The sequence below is a fragment of the Anoplolepis gracilipes genome, chromosome 16 (genome assembly GCF_047496725.1).
Source record: "Anoplolepis gracilipes chromosome 16, ASM4749672v1, whole genome shotgun sequence".
In the NCBI taxonomy this organism is placed as follows: domain Eukaryota; kingdom Metazoa; phylum Arthropoda; class Insecta; order Hymenoptera; family Formicidae; genus Anoplolepis; species Anoplolepis gracilipes.
The window spans coordinates 5,779,637-5,798,278 of NC_132985.1; the positions used below are offsets into that span (position 1 = coordinate 5,779,637).

Genomic DNA, 18,642 nt, shown 5'->3' on the forward strand with positions numbered 1-18,642 from the left:
AATTGAAATTTCGAGAAAAAAATCTACTTGAAATTAGATGAAAATAAAAAAAATTTTGCTACAGTTAAATATATCGAGAGTCGCTATATAAACTTTAAATTTGTATCTGTATAATTTTTCTCCCTACGAGATGGGTTCTGTAAAATGCCTACGGACGTGGCATCTAAATGGAAAAAGATAATGTAAGAAAAATATATGAATTATGTAACGGTGGACACGTTTTAGACGATGATTTTGAGAGAGAGATTAAAATGAAAGCCCTTAAATATTAATAGAAAGGATGAGTGGACTGAATGAAAGGTATGTCTTTTGGATTATAATGCTTTCAGCGTATAATATTTACTGTATAAAATGACACTCCGATATATATTTCTTCTTTCATTCTCAGAATAAAATGCGAATTAATAAAGAAAAGATTACTAACAAAATAAAATTAATAGGATATGAAAGAAAAATTATTGGATACATCTTAATTAATGATTTTTATGATACTCGTATTTGTCAGGATAAAATTATTAAGATATATATTTTTTTAGTCTTTATCTTAAATAAGTATTGTATGAAAAATTTAGGAAATGCTTTCGTGATAAAGAAATCTGAAAGCACGCTTACGAAACGATTGGGTAACACAAATTTCGCAGACACGAATTTGATAAATTTGATTGCAGTTTTGCAACGCTATTGCTCGCCCCGACGGCGCGCGATTTCCGCGATTTATCCATTTATCGTGTATGAACAAATGAAATTTAATAGGCGAGCGTGCGCCGAGGCCGCGTATCGATTATCAATCGGGATGCGCGCTTCGCAGCCATCACGAAACGCTTACATGGCATGATAACCGGCCTTTATTCCCCTGTAATTTTTATCCGTGTAATTCGAATGGACGTACACCGCGAGTTAACACTTTGTCGCCAGCGCGATTAATTCGATTCTAGTTCGCAAAATTGTTCTCGCGCCCGCCTCTACATTCGATTATCGCGATTTTCTTTCGCGCTTCGCTCTCATTTATATTCGCGTGGAAAATAAATGACAGAGAGAGAGAGACCGACGAAGAATTTTCATTATTTTGCTAGAAAAAAAAAAAAAATGCAGCGTCGCTTTCGAAAATGGATGTTGGATAACTATGATGGAAAACGATGGGAAGTATTTATTTTTTAAAGTACAATAAATCGAATAAAATCAACGTTTACAATAATTCGAGACATTTAATCTGAGCGAGTAATAATCCCGCGAGTTATAGATACGAGAATTTATTGGTCGCCGCGGGTTGATCGAGAGGACGAAAAAGGGAAACTTGAAAGTTGGAGATAGGGCGGATCGTCGTGTATAAAAAGAAGGGAAAAAATGGGACCGGCGAAAAACCGATGAAGAAAGTGAAGGAAAAAGAAAGGTTTAGAGATGCGTGTTGTGACTGACAGCTGTCGGCACAGTCCGCCGACAATCCCCGTCTCTCCTCCTTTTTCCGATCGTTGTGGAAAGAACAGACGAGGAAGAAGAGCCGAAAAGGCTGAAAAGGACGATTAGGATACGCTAAATCTTTCTTTTATTGACCGATGTTTATTTTGCTGCAACCAAACAAAATGATTCACATATCCAAGGTTCTTTTCTTTTGCCCAGCAAGCAAAATATGGATCAAATTGCACGTTTATATCGGCTTATTATATCTTATTTTATCCATTTTGTTTTCGCGCATTAATTTTAGATTATTTTTGGATTTGTTTTAATAAATAATTCTGAATAAAGTCTTGATAATTTTTAATAAATTCTTAATAAATATGGGACTGTGAAAGGATTAAAATATATATATATATATGTGTGTACAAATATGTTTGATGGACTAAACTCTCGTCGACCACTAATTCGCAATCATCTCTCGTGTGTTCGCGCGATGTGCCAATTTATCGTGTCGTCGTCGCGATTTTGCGATTCAAGCGCCTCGTTTGAAAGCCATAAGACACCGTTTGAAAATAACCGGCATTCGCGCCCGTCCAAATAACTCCGGACCGCGGTTATGGTGTTATGTATCCCGAGACACACAGGGCTTGATAAACGCGCGGACTCTATTTTAGCGGCCCCGGCGGACGCTGTACGCGCGAACAGATGTAAAACATACAGTTTCTGCGTGCAGCACGTGGCGCCCGTAATAAAGCAACACAACACATCGCACGGATATGCCTGTGCGTGCGCGTGCGTATGTACATGGGGTGTTTCAGTTCTTTTATCTTTGATCATAGGGATTCTTTGAACAATTTGAGGAAAGCAAATTTTTCTCTTATCTCTTATCCCGATAATCTACTTTTTAAACGTTTAAATGAACAATGCTAGCTTTTTCAGAAAAATTACGTCATATGAGAAAGATTACATGGAATATTAGGAAGTGAGAGATATGTATATTGTAGTATGCGAGTAATAAGAAGAGAATTAATTGAAAAAATTGTAATATAAATATAATAAATATAATAAATTTTTTTAAAAACATAATATCTTTTAATTAAATTGATATTATTAGAATTGTGTATTAATGAGCAGTACTATATCTTGACTATTCAGTATTTGTACAGCTTACACCGTAAAAATGATTTCTTATATTTTTTTAAAATGTTTTATATATTAATGAGACTAAAATAAATTAATAATAATTATATGATAATAATAATCGTTAATAACATCATTGATATTATAAATAATTGATAAACATTAATAGTGATATAAATTTATTAACATTATTAAAGTTGGTTAAGTCGACTTTTCTTTAATAAAAATGTCGAGAACTTCATAGAGAATTTAAATTATAAGCAATTTCGAATATTAAGAATATTTGAACTGACATATAAAGAGAATTAATGCTAAGTAACTTTGATATAAATTTCTAATTTGAGGATTAACTGTACACACAGGCGTATGTATTTAGAATATCAAAGATTCAAAATTTGCAAATGACACTCTCCTTTTTTTCGCCGAGGAAAAATCTTTATATTACATTGAAAATAATGGCGCTGCGCTAATTCTATGACACTGTGTATGCTCGCTCGCGCGACCATTCCACCATATGTGCGGCGTCGATATATAAACGGATTTATAAATTTCTCGCTTCACGATTTTCCCAGCTTCTCGGGCTACACTCGAGCTGTCGTAAAGCTGTCGCTTCGACATTGGATAACGGCGCGCGCGAAGTGCGTTTGACACGCATTGCGTTTTAACGACCGATCGAAATGCGCGAAATGCGTCGCCGTGCACTGAGAAGATAATAGATTTTATCTGGGGAAAGAAAAATAATAGAACACCCTCACACACGCGTTCCTGAGCATCAGAAGTACCTATACACACGAGGAAATTTGTCGGATCTCGAAAGTAAACGCGACGCGTTAAGTAAATGGAAACCTTACTAGATATTTTATATTTTTACATATGATAAAATTATATTGACTTTAACTCAATACACATTGGATAAAATAAACTGCTTATTTTTAAATAATACTTTAAAATTACTTCAAGCTTATTATAATGAAACTTGCATCGTTAAAGAAATTTTTATTAAAATTCTTTTGCATATTTTTCGCGGATGAATCGCGAAATGACTCGTGGAAAAAAAGAAGGGAGAATCAGTCATCCTCGTTTTTGAATCAAAGATATTGATTCATCTCTCTCCCAGGATCCTTTCCAGAATCGAGGGAACCGTCGAAGTAAATGAAACGAGCGACACAAAACGACAGGCGGAAGTCGAAAATCTCGAGGAGAGAGAAAGAGAGAGAAGACCCGTACGAGAGTAGTAGGTAGAAAAAGACAAAAAGAGGAGAAGGATGCGGGAAAAGAGGGAAGGGAGAGAAAGGAGCCCCAGGGAAACCGGAGAGGGAATTGGCGGGCGCGTATATAAAAGGGAGCTACAGAGATAAAGGGATTAACACGTCGACGAAATGCGGTGAGCCCGACGGTCGATCGTCGTCGAAATCGTATTTGTTCGTAGTTCTCTCTCTCTCTCTTTCTCTTCCTATCTTCCTCATCTCTTCTCCCTCTCTCTCTTTCTCTCTCTCTCTCTCGTTTACTCCCGTCCCGAGCTGTCCGTCGCCATCGACGTCGACGGCGGGATCCTCGCGCTATTCGATTCCCGTTGCTCGACAGCGGTTTGGGGGCACGATTCCACCACGCCAGACGAGATTAGGCTCGATATTGCCTAACGAGCGCCGAGAGCGAGCTCTCCTCTCTTTAGCTCTGGTGGAAATTAGAACGGGGAATCGCGCGCACGTGTACCGCCGCGCCGGCTTGGTTTCTTACGCCTGTCCATCTCTTCCGCTTTCTATCCGTGAACCGTATTTTTCAAGCTAGTAATGCGATTTTTTTCTTAGACTTTTTTTATAACTACAATAAAATCGACATCGCGTCTCTTACTACGGTAATTGATTTTTTAAAACACTGTCTTTACTAGAGAAATTTATGTGATCTGAGAAAGATTAAATAGAATGCTATGAATGATATATTGATAATTAAGGATTAATAAAATTAAGAAAAAGTTGTAAAATGTATATAAATTGTATGTAATGAAATATTAAAAAGTGAATGTTTATATTTCATTAATACATAATAAATTTCCTTTTTTATGTGATTAATGTATCCCTTAATTAATTTTCGATAGAATTAATGAGCAATTATTAATGCGCAATTAGTTAAATTAATATATCTTGACTATTTACATAGTAACAGCTTACACAATAAAGTTGGGAAAATAATTATTTCTTACAATTTTTAAAATATAATATTACATTATTGAGACTAATAAATTAATGATAATTATATAATATAATCGTCAATAACACCATTAGTAATATTGCTAATACATTATTAATAATTGATAAACATTAATGATGTAAATTCATTAATATTATTAAAGTTGGTTAAGCTTATTGATAGCTATACTAATATTGTGTGGTAATTGATTAGTAAATAGTAATGGTATTTCTAACAAATCGAATTAACAAAGATATATTGAATTATATAACAAGTTTGGATATTTAACATGGATTGTTGTATGGATAGCGAAAGATCGATACGATTATAGAATAAAAAGCATTATTTTCTTTTTTTTTTTTGAGTTGCAAATCTTTTGTATGGGATCATCGATGCGTGTGATTGTATTAATGATGATTATCTTGAACGCCTTTGAATTTCTTCTAAATATCGAGATACAATATTGTATGTAACGGTGGTACATAGTGAAAATAAATAGACCAAATCTGTTGAAAAAAAGGTTGGCGTGTTAAAAGCTTTTGACAGGAGTCAGATGACAGAATGCACGAGCGAAAAATTGTTTTACCGGGTTTGTTTCCCGCTTGTAAACAGATACTTTGTTGCGAAATCGTTCGTTTTTTATCGACGACGAGCCCCGCAAATTGTTGTCACATACATTGTATTATACGTGGACACTTTTTTATCTTTTGCAATTGTAGCTGCAATATTCAATTAAATAACGACCAAGAAATTATTATTAAACAATGTTTATAAATATTAGCAAGTCTTTTTGTATTTTTATGCATTAAAAAAAAATAAGAATTTTTAAATGATAAAAACATATTGATTTTCATTCACACAGGTAGCATTATAAGGATTAATTTAAAATTTGTAAGTATGTAGATTTTAATTGGAAAGTATTACTTTGATCTGCTTGAATTAAATCTTAACGAGGTTTTCTATTCCATTAAATTATTGCATATAAAATGTCAAATTTCAAAAGTTTGTTTCGAGCAAATATCTATAAGTAAACATTTATAGAGTAAACTCAGTCTTAAAGCAAACTTCGTGCAACGATGTATTACATGTTAAATTATAATATCGCGGTGTTAATTTTCTTTTTCTCCTGGATTCACAAACGAAAATTCGAGAGAATGCAACCGCAATAGGGGAGTAGAGTTTCATCGCGAATTGAAGCCTAATTTTTCTTTTCCGCAGGGATGGTGCATTGATAACGGGAATGGAGGGGATGGTTTCGGGGATTATTTCTCCTCGTATTTTCGCAGCCCTCGGTATATTCGTACTTTTGTGTCCAGCGACAGTAGATTGTCCGAGCGATACGAATTCGCGTCCACTGACGTTACTGTTCGCCGTTTTTTCTTTCTCTCTCTCTTTTTCGTCTGCTCGGTCATCGCCTTCCCTTCCCTCTAATCTCTTCCTCCTTTTATTCTTCTCTCATTTTCCGTTTTTCTTTTTCCTATTTCGCTCGGTGGTGAACAACGGGGCGTGCGACTTTATTAGAATTTTATTGGATCGCCTCGACCGCTTTCATTAAACTGGATGTTGCTAATTGAGTCGAGGCTTTAGCCTCGTCGATTCTCTTCTTCCCGCTCTTTTCTCTCCTATCGACCTCTCGATACAAATATGACGCCTCGTCGGCGGGAATGCATCGGGCCGTTTCTCGTTCTTCTAACCCTTTGCCAGCATTATTTCTCTTTTTATATTTACTCATTTCGCACCTACGAGAATTTTCGTTATTCTAATTTGAAATTTTGTAATAAATTTTATGTGTAATTTTTAGCGAAAATATTATGGCAAGCCATTGAAAACTGTTAAGTTTTGGTATTAAGAAACTTAAAAAATTAATGCTTATAAATTAAATGGAATAATAATTAAATAATTAATCAAGTATTAAATAATTTCATCATCTTTCTGAATTATGCGATTTTTTTTTTTTTTAATATTTGTGATCGAGTAGACACTTAATATTTTTGACGCAGCTTGTGTCTCGAGAGGGTGATAAAAATTTCACATCTGAACGATAATGGCTTTGCATTGATCCAATTTGCGCAGAGAGAGAGAGAGAGACTGAAAAAGAGAGAGACTGAAAGATTGCGCACGCGGGTAATAATGACGGGGCGCGAAAACTGCATTATGTTAAACACGTTGTTAAATATTTATCCGCATATGTGTTTTGGGACGCAATTAATAAATCCACCGTGGGGGCCGCTGCTGCATTCGGCATTATTAGCATTATTACCCACTTGGTAATATTACTGGTACTAGTACTATTCAGCGTCATTACTCGTGCGCTCGACGTACGTAATGGGACTCGAATTCTATTAATCGAGTTGGACGACGGCGGTTTTAAACATGCAGGTCACGTAACGATGAAGTGCTAACGAAGATAGCACAAACACGCGCTCAGTTTCTGGATCGTTAAATATTCCAATGCGCTATCTCGACCTGTCGTAGGGGATGCGTATATACCTACCTACCTATCTCTAACCTCCGTCTGTCTCTCTCTCTCTCTCGAAATAGGGTTGTATGATAGGGGAAATCAGCGCCCTCGGCTAACCCTTAATTAAATGCCTCTCGTTACCCATTGGCCCTATCATCAATAATTTTAGTAAACCGTAAACCGAATACTAATCTCATTAATTATTAGTTGCTGTCCGAGAATTTCGTTACACATCTATGTTTTATACAGGGTGTCCAGTAACTGACGAACCAACGCTCGTGAGCAGGTAGAGCGCGGTAAATTGAACATAAAAGTCCTCTAGCATTTTACGATTTTCGCAGTAATTATTAAAATATTAATTAAAATTGCTCAGCGAATGAGCGACAACTTGTTTTTCATTGCCGTGGCAACCGCGTGCTCATTCGCTGAGCAATTTTAATTAATATTTTAATAATTATTGCGAAAATCGCAAAATGCTGGAGGACTTTTCTGCTCACTTTACCTCTGCCTGTTTGTTCACTAAGCGTTTTGTTAGTTACCGGATACCTTGTATGTGTGATATGTCAGAAACTTCTCTTACGATCTACTGGGAAGAGAAATATAAGCAAGTGTTAACGAGGAAGTGCAAATGATTTTTATCCGGTAATGGGAACTAAAATATGAAAAATATACAGGCTCGAGTGATGAAACGGTAATGTATTGTTGAAGATATTAGTTATAGTCCAAGAAACGTACAAGTTGCTTGCATTTAAAGGAAACGCGTAACTCATTACGGGAATTTTCCGCCGGGGAATGAAAAGTTAATGAAGCCGCGTAATTCACAGTTTCCGCATGCATTTCAAATCCAAGGTAAGTTACTCGAGAAGAGTTTGTCACTTTAAATACTTTTACATTGACCCGCGTATTGCTTGGGAGGAGCAAGTGCTTCTCGACCGCGCGTGTATTTTCTCGCGGCGGCAGCCGCGGAGTTTTCCTCCGGAATAGCAGCATCTAGTAATTCCCAGGGGATTTTTCGTAATTGAAAAACTTTTCAACAGCCTCTCTCTCTCTCGCGCTAATCCTTTGAACCGGACGTTAGAGTCCAGGTGAGCCAACCACAGGCCTCCTCTCCCTTTCTCTCTCTCTCTCTCTCTCTCTCTCTCTCTCTCTCTCTCTCTATCTCTCTCTCTCTCTATCTCTTTATCTTTCCATCTATTCTCTTTAGGGAAACTTTACGCGAGTTTACTTAATCGTTTACCACTCGTGCGAGAAAACGCGCGTCGCTCAACATGTTTCTAATGTATGCCATATATTTTGACAGTTGTATCGAGAAAAAATGTATAATGTTTAAATAATTCACGTTAGCAAAAAACTAGTCACTTGAATAAGTATTATAAAAAATTTTTAAAAATGATTTCTGATTACTCCACTAAGAGTTTTATATAGTTCTCTATCAGTTTTAGAAATAGTTTTATTAGTTTAAGCCATCGAAAATAGTAGGTACTTGATACGGGGAGGGGCCAACCTCGAAGTTTTTGCAACTTTAAGGCGTATAATATTTTTGTTGTCAACTTTAAAGCTTTAGATGATATAATAATCTACATTATTTTGATTTAATAATTTTTATTTTAGTAATTTTAAAGAAATGTTAAAATTATAATTTTTATTACTAAAAATAAACTTTCACAAAGAGCGCATTTAGTTTCAGTATCGGGAAAGTATCCAGCGAGTAAAGAAGATTTGCAAAATCTCTCTTAATGATTAAGTAATTATAAGTTTTTCCATAAATTTCAGGAGAGAATCAAATGAATGATTATGCTTTAATCATAATTATTTCACGGATAATAGTGAATGAGTAACGCACTTGTGTCCGCTTTGCGGCATAGATTATACAAGCATTATATTTTAATAAGTTACCTAAGACGGTATAAAAAGTCATTATAAAAATTCTCATAAAATATGTTAACAGCCTTTTTGACACAGCTTTCCGCTGCAGTAAATTTCTAAATGTACGCCGTTAACTGCACGCGATATAGCAATTCTAGAATTTTATAACCTATTAAACCGTTTAGACGGACGATAACTGACACTATAAAAACTTTGATAATTATACATTATTTATCTGTTATTATAGCTTTTATAAAAAAATCATTGATACAATTTGTCAGTTTAACAGTTTAATTCTAAAAAAAAATTATATTTCCACATATTTTAATACAATCATTAAATCCAGAGTCTAGAAAATCTTTTATTTTAACAAAGGTTTAATCTACTATTTAGAGTTTCAAGGTGGTTTCAAAACAAAATATATGTAATTAAACATCGAATGAAATTTTTCACACAGTGAAAGAAAATAGACAAATTTTGTATTTAAAATATATATCTATTTTTCATTATATTTAAATTTTTTATGTAAACTTATATTATTATTATTTTAATATGGACTTATATGCTTTTATATATATCAAAGAGTTATATTAAATCTTCCTCACGTAAACAAGTGAGTTATGATTAAGATGAATAAGCAACCCCGAACGTCGTAACGCCTCGTGGATACAAAGGGTGTTCTAATCAACGATACCAATCAAAGAAAGGCGAGAGATTAATAATCCCAGCATGTCTCAGCTTTCGAAGTGAAAGTTTCATAGTTTCAATCGATGATTTAGATTCGCACAATCTGACAATATTTTATGCAGAAAAATTCGCGAGAGAATAGTGGTATTTTGTACAAATATCGAATTAATGTACGACTTTGATGACAAAGGACGAAATATCTGCTTATCGATTAGAAATCAAAAATCAAGAAATAAAAAAAAAAGTAAAAGAAGATTATAAAATTATTATTCAGTCTGAAATTTGCTAAGTTGAAAGAATAATATTTTTTCGATTGGTAGAAACTGTTCGATGGAAAATTGCAGACCTACCAATTCTATTTACTCGCAAAATGTTTACTTCAGAAACGGCGAAAAATTTTTCTTGGCGAGCAGAAAGTATATGCGTTCGTTTTGATTAGTAAATCATTCTAAATTGTGACAAAATAATTCTTTTCTAGGACACACTCGCGTGTAGGTTAATGCGCGTTTCTCTAATTAATTAATATCGCAGCAGTGCTGATTATCTTGCAACTTAAACTCCGTTTAATCATCATTAACTCCCTGATAACCGAGTGGATCGTCGAGAAAGAGAACAAAAACACAAATGTGGTAGTCGCAGTGCGGCAGGAGTTATTTCTCTTCGTAATGTAACATGGATAACAATGATAAGCTCGCCAAGAAATTAGTAAATTACAACGAGAGATGAAGATGAGTCTTGCGGGAATATTTGTCTCTCGAGAGTTATAAACGGAATTTTTATTTCATCAGAAAAAAACGAGAAAGTCTCTACCAATTCTCCTGACTAGTTATAAACAACAATAATTGAATATTACATTATGAAAAGAGAAGAAAATAAGAGAGAGAGAGAGAGAGAGAGAGAGAGAGAGAGAGAGAGAGAGAGAGCAAGTGCATTTTAATAAATTTAATAATTAAAAATATCATAAATGTATAAAATAGTAATATAATAATAAATGTTTTTTAAAGGAAAATGTTAAGCAATACAATACTTCTTTTTTTAGCTTAAATTATATTTAAAAAAATTTTTTTTAACTTTTTATATTTTTTTAAAAATAATTATTGTATTTTAAAAATACTTTTTTTACTTGCTCCGTATGTTGTGTGATCATGATATCCTTCTCATCTATAATATTCCTAGGTTTATGTTAGCACATAACTTACACACTAATTAACCACTTGATGATTCGAAATTACGTATGAAGTTCGAATTCATTTGAGAATGTAATGAAGTATGTTACCTCTATTATGGGTTCATATCGTGTTAGGTGTGTAATTTAACAGGTATCACGAAATCGCATTAATTGTGGCGTTCGAAACGCCGGAGAATTCCTTCTCTCCAACTATGGGACTAAATTTGCGTTCCCCCTTCTCTCCCTCTGCGATTATCATCCTCGTCCGTCACACTTTCGTTATATCGTCGCGAGCACAGCAGGGAGATAAATTTCACGCCGTTATTAAGGGACGCCCTCGAGACCGAAGTGTCTCATGGCTTCGCATCTGGCAAGGATAATGTTTCCCGTCGACCCTTCCTACACAGCAAGAACTTCGTAGCATTTCTATGTAAAAAGGCATGTTCGATGTTACAAATTACACGCTGATGTAATTTATATTAAACGCCATTGGAATTTGCATCAAGTTTTAATAATGTGTTGAAAAGACGAAAAGAAATAAAAATAAAAGTCTTGGAAAGAAATAATGATTTTATGAAAAAAATAGAGCTTTATTTAAGCAAATATCTTGATGAAAAATATTTCGCGAAAACTTACTTTACAACGTGTGACGTTTATTTAATTTTACTTAATTTTATTTGCACGGTTACATTAGATATTAATGCTTATTTAATTTCTATCACGAATCCTGCTAAAACTGTACGTAGTATACCGTTGTATATAGGATAATCGCGTTTCACTTCGAGATTGTCTCGCTATGTGAGTATTAAACGCATTTATTAGCACAGCGTTTGCGTGGAAAGCACGGCTGGAGCGACGTATATTCTCTTGCACCACGTGGCCACGTGGAAATTCCATTACCCGCCAGGGCAAACTCGGCAAATTCGTCGCGACGATCCCCTAACTTTGCCATCATCGCCAATCGACATGCAGCTAACCTAATCGAGGCCGCCGCTTTAAGTTTCTCCCGTCCAACGGAGCGTCCCGGGCTAATTAAGAAATTGATGAAGCGATCTACCGCGACAAAACGCGACGCGAAATTTCCCATTTGACAAACTAAACGTCATTAACTTTATAATGCGAGGCTTTGTAGACCGATAATGTCCAAACGAGCGAAATTATATGGCACGTATGCGACTCTCGAATCAAGAATTTCATAGTCGAGAAGAAGCGATGCTGACGAGACACCGGGGGGGGGGGGTCCCCCCCGACTCGCGTGTCCGCTTCTGAAATCGCATTAACCGGTACCAGAACTCTGTGAATTCGCGTCGGGTCGACGGGTCTCGAAATCGGTCTTCCAGGCACCCTCGATTCTCAACTCTCAAACTTGGCACCGTGTCTGCGCACCGCATAGTCGGCTTTCGCTGGAACTCTCGATGCTTTTAGCGACCCGGCAAGAATACCCGGCGCTGACGACGTCGATACGCGCCGCTGATACGGCGTTAATTACGCGCGCGCCTTCTCAATCGTCTTGCACGTCGCAATTTATCATTCAATTAATCAGCGTCGGCAGAATCGAGCATATATAATATTGTTATTAACGTCAGGTGAGATTAATATAATTAAAGTGGGAACTTTAGACGATAAAGATCTGTGACGATCGATGAGAAGTAAAGAAGTTAGGTAGCCGGAGTGTCTACTCCTCGAGAAAGAAAAAATCTGGAATTTTCAGGGATTTTGATTTTTTTCTTTCCAGAGAAATCTGAGAATTCTCGTGGAATTCTTTTTATTGAAACTTGGAGAATTAAAAAGAAATTTTTTTTGATAATACTTTTATACTGTGAGCAATCTGGCGATAAGTCAAGTTATGAATTATATGTTTGAAATATATTATAAGTAAAATATGTCTTTCTTTATATATTTAATATCTTAACGAAATATTGAATATGCAGTATATATTCTTTTTATTTGTAAGTTTAGTTATAAAGAAAAAAATGTTATGCAAGTGAACAAATATTTTTTTCAGTATATATGCAAATCTAGCACTTGATACTTCAATGTTTTTCTTTATATAAATGAAAAATATTAGAAAATGAAGACAATAAAAAAAAATTATTTTAGAAAGTTACATCAAAGAAATCTTGAAAAAATATTCCGTTTACCTGGAATTTTGAACAACAAAATACCTGAAAAATTAAGAAATTTTTCTACAACATTTAAGTGGATATCCTGGTAACGTAAAAAATATAAAATATATATAATTCTCTTTTTATTTCTCTGTAATTTTTTTGAAACTTTAGAATAATATTATTATGCGAGGAGAATTATAAATTTAAAAGATGTTATTTTTATACTTTTGCTGTTATAATAATAAATACAAAAACTAAAAAGTTTTCAAATTTGATTCTTCTAAAATCTTTCAGTTCTTAAATCACTTCTAGTTAGAGTTTGGTTTAAATTCTTATCGAAGAGGAGTCGCTTTCAAAATCACGAAAGACACTGTTTCGAGTTAACTTTACTTCGGCACTTTTTAAGATATCCGTGGTAAAAAAATAAAGGAGAAAAACAAGACAACAAGAGGTAGTTTCGGTTTCCAAGTTTCGCGAGTTGAAAACAATTTTCGCGACTGTATTTTTGCTTGCAAAGTTTTTTATGTATTATCCTGAAGGAAATGGCACTTTGTCGACATTTCTGTGAGAAATGGCCGATGAGTGCGCGGTGTCGGCTGAATTTTCTGGTTATGCCTGGTTGAGCATTGGTGCGACAACAAAACGTTTAACGGGCCATCCTCGAGAGTCAGGCGAACGCTTTCGAGGGAAAAGTCTTGTTTCTCGTGATTGAACGGAAATTGTAGAAAGACGGGGGTGACACGGGAGGGAAGTCGCGATTTCCTTCGACACTGGCGCCGCAATCGTTGCTATTGTTTCTTGGTGCATTTCGTGCGATCAAGTGAAATGAAGAAATAATGAGATCCAAAGTGACACATTTAAAATCAAAATTATGTATAATAAATAAAATTTTATATTAAAATTATACGTAAAATTTTATATAATAAATTTTAATAAACAAAATTTAAATAAAACTAATAAATAATATATAACTAATACATAAAGTAAATAATATGTAACTAATATATATAATAAACTTTAATATAATATAATAGATTTTAATAAAACTATAATATAATTTTAATAATATAGTAAGTAACGCTTTAGTTAATATTAATAGCTGAAAAAGAATAATGACATTTTTTTTTTAAATACTTATAATTATTAATCGATAGTATTCACATTAAAAGAGCGAGGACAAAACTCTTTGTTTTAAAAAAACATCTGGTCCGATTCTTTTACGTTGGACTCGGACTAAGTTGCAAAATACAGCTTGAGTCATCGTACTTATAAACCTATCGTTTATTAAAGATACTCTTGTAATTAACGCAATTATTTTGATGATCCTCTTCCTCTTTTGGCGTTCCATTCGACCGAACCAGACGACGAGACCACTCGAGGCATCGAACTCACAATCGCCTCTCTTCTTTCTCTTCCTTTTCGCGAATTCGCCTCCATTGTTGAGCGCGTATTTTATTTCCCAACAATTTCCGGAGCGGCCCATTAATTTCCGTTTAAATTAAGTTTGCACGATATCCAACTATTCATTGCTAACCATCAATTTACGTAGCCTAAGCGTAATGTATTGTAGCAAATAATTTTTAATATCTAGTAGTTTCGCAGTATTCTCGAGTTAAATTGGAATGAAAAATTACATTTTCGAATAAAAGCTGTACATCAACATCGTGGAATACAAGTAGTTTATAGTCGATTTAATTTTTGTTTGAAAAAATAATTCTCACTTCTTGAGAAATTGATCTTGAAACGGTTGTTCAATATTTCATATTGGAGAAATATGGGTGATGTATGATTTTTCTCGTCTTCTTTTTTAAATATAAAAGATAATGAAGGATATATTTCCATCTCCTTATTGGCAGTTTTGAGACTGTGTGATTTTTTTCGACAACATAAAAAATGTTTTATACAAAATAGTTTGTCAATCGTTTCGATCTTTTTGAGATTCTCGGAATCCAAATCCACTCGGTCACTTCTGCCTTTTGCACATCTCCGATGTCAAACTTTCGAGAAAGTCAACGACTCGGGGGAGTCGTTGTTTATCCACTTTTCGCGGCTGTCCTCGGTTTGGTGTCGCGTATCGAGCATCTCGAATTGATCGATGACATCGGCATACCAGAGTGCATGCCAAAGAATGTGAAAATCTAAGTGAATGAAAAAGAGCGAACTTTAGTTATTCATTCTCACTACAATTTATTATTAAATGATAATCAGCTTTATTTTTTTTTATTTAGTAATATGATTTTAAATAGTAAAAATTTTATTTTTTTATTAAAATCAATTTAGAATTATTTTCTTAAGACCAACAATATAAATAAATTTATTTTCATTATCAATTTTTTATTTATGTAATGATACGACTAAAATATTAAATGCAGCGCAATAACAAGTTGTAACAAAATATTTACTGTTGAAGATAATTAATTTATTTACTGAGCCATTTTGAGATAAGGGATATATTTATTATTTTACGATAATAATAACATTTACTGAGAGAGAAATAAATCATGAAAAATAAGAATAAATAATCGTTTAATCTCTTATTTAATCAAACATTGCAGAGTTTATATTGTTTCCATCCAAAATTATCATTTTTCATAAATATTACGTCTCTTAAATCTCGATGAAAATTTCGCAGCGTGTTGATAGGCTATCGCTTCTCTAGCTGCCATGTCAATTTCTATCAGAGAAGAATCGGAGAAGCTATAGACTGTCCATTCATGGTAGATTGTGGCTCGTTGATACGCATTGCGTCCCACAATGAAGTGTCTCCCTGACAAAATCGGATCGATAGATCTCGGCAGTGCATTCGATTTAAACGCCACTAGCGACATTAAATGCGTATCCCGCTTGTTTCGCGACGTGACATCAAGGGTACATTGGAGGGTGGTACCGGCAATCGTTCTCTGTGATCACCACTGATTTTATGGCTGCCAGGAAATTTCTCTGTTACCACTGTGTGACACTTAATCGTTGCGAAGCGCGCTTTGTCGTCCACTTATTTTGCACAATTCGAGAACGTTTTAAAGGAAAAACTGATTTTTTTAATCGGAATATATCGCTCATCCAATTAGGAAAGGAAAAATTACGAAAATATATTGTAGATTGTAATAGAATTTTTATATAATATTATATTGTTTATATATTATATATAATATTTATTTTTACATTGTTAATAAAATTTTGAAATTTATAGATTTATAGATTATATAATATATACATATATAATTTAATTTGAAAATTAAATTATCATTTTAGAGACATATTGGCTGACGCTAAAAGATTACTTTTTATTATGATATATATTAAGAGTCTATATATTTTACATACATATTTTACGACAAGAATATTTTCATATTAAAATATATTAGATATTTATCTATCGTGATTGTACCTCCTGTACATTTTATTAGTGATGAATTTTTATTATAATATAATCCTGGATATATGAACATTTATACGATATAGTCAGTCATCCCTCAAGTCTGTCCTGGTCTCTGCGTCTGAAAATCCCATTAAACCAAGGCTCGTTCTTAATTTGGTTTCTGTCGTGATCCACCGCACAAAGGAGTTCGACGTAAATTCGATGGAGGCGTAACTTCGAAGAGGCTGACACAAAAGGGAGTCTGAAGGAGGATGCAACTATCGTTTGTTGCCGTCTCTCACAGTTTCAACGGTATATCTGTGTCTCCCCGGAGCTTACGCGATAAAGGCTGTCCTCGTAATGAATATCGAATTATTATAAAATCCTCGATATATAGCTCACTACAAAGTAACATTTTCTTTCAGGTGTATCGATACATATATTTGAAAATTTAATTTTGCATCCCCCCTTATATAACTTTATAATAACGTATTTATATAGAAATTATTTAACTTCTGCTTCATAATTTTTTTAAAATTTACGATGCTTTATATTTATTAATTAAAAGAAATTTTTTTTAATTGACATGACTTTCTCAAATTAATGTTAATATTAAAAAAGTATACACTAATCTTGTTTATATAATAGAAAAAAAGTGAATGTTTTTTCAACATGATTATTCATTGTGTCATTATTTAAATATGTTTAGTGTATTACTTATCGATATTTCGATAAATATTTACAATTGATTTTTAATAATTATAAATTAATAATATTACTAATAATGATAGAATAATATTATTAATGACAGACGTATCGCTAATCGTTAAAAAGTGCTATATTATATATTTATTATACATAAATTATTCAATTTTATTCAAAAACAAGAGATTAGTATTTCAAACTTAATTTTAGAAAATCATGTCAAATTAATTTGTGAGCAACATTTTTTTTTATTGCCATTTTAATTTACAATATTTCAATGAAAAATTTCGTTTGTACGAGACGATTTACGATATCCGTAGCATTATAAATTATACAAAAAATAGCATTTTTATTTGTAAGAAGGAACAAGACGGCGTGAAAGGATTAGCTTTTCTGATAAATCGAAAGTAAGTAGATCGATCACCCACCTCTTCCACATCGCACTCTGGTTTATATGTGGAACCGACGACTTTTCTCTCCCTCTCTTCCTCCGGTGGCATTTCGCGATGGGTGGTACGGCAACAAAATCGTGGATAACAGGGGTGGTTTCCGCGGCGGATGGTGAAAGAAGGGGAGAGCGAGATAAGGAGAAAAAGGAAAGTAGTCCGGGTGTAAGAAACCTTCGAAGAAGACTGTCGTGGATGGGACCGATCGTAAATTATTCCACGCGTTTAGAGGGTTAAGCGAATCGCGCGCTCTTTTCAGTTGTGTTCTCATCCCTTCGTCCTTTTGCCTTGCGCGACGCGCGATCTTGCATCCCCCAACGATGAAATGCGAATGAAAAAGGGGTGAACGAAGAGTAGAAATCTATGATGCCATTAGCATTATGCTTTCTCGCTCTCTTTCTCTTTTTCTCTCTTTTTTTTTTTTTTTGCTTTCTCCATTATTTCTCAACATTCCGCATCTAATAATTTCGAGACGTTGCCTTTTCGCTCACTTTATTAAAATAGTAAATTGTTCGCGAATAATTTCTGATAATGTTTGAAATTTTCTTTGAAGATGAAACTTTTCGAGTCAAAAGTACGATCCTGCTCGAGCCATTTAAAAGATATTTTACAGGTGATACAGTCGTACACAGTGACAACTAGTAGAGTTAATCGGCTTTCACACGCCATCATATAATTAAAAATATATATGTAACTGATGATATATTTGAAAAATTATATAATTGTGATTGAAAAAAATATCCGCAGAGTTTAAAATATTTCGGAGACAATAAAAGAGAATTAAATATTAATCAGTCTTTTATATATGAGGTGATTTTCGTGTTGTCGCATCTGCTCACTTCATTGTAAATGCGCGAACATGCGTCGATCTTATCAGCAGTCAGACGAAGCCGCGATACATCTATCCTATCGTCGCGCATACGCATGATTACGAAATTTTATTTGTCGCACGTTTATTACGATGCGCCGCTCGTCCCGATGCGTCTAAATGCATGCCGTGACGACGACATCGCATCGCGCATACTTTATGATGGATTTGCCGTAAGTGATCCGCGCCGGTACACCCTGATAAAAGAAAAAAAAAAAATCGAATTTCTGGTGGCAAAGTGTTCTTCGCTCAT

General features: G+C 34.1%; 1 protein-coding gene across 3 annotated transcripts in view; it reads left to right on the top strand.

Annotated features, from left to right (window-relative positions):
• The window catches only part of Slip1 (SLo interacting protein 1), a 198,075-nt gene that overhangs the window by 58,538 nt on the left and 120,895 nt on the right, over positions 1-18,642 (top strand). The gene's annotated exons all lie outside the window — the stretch shown is intronic.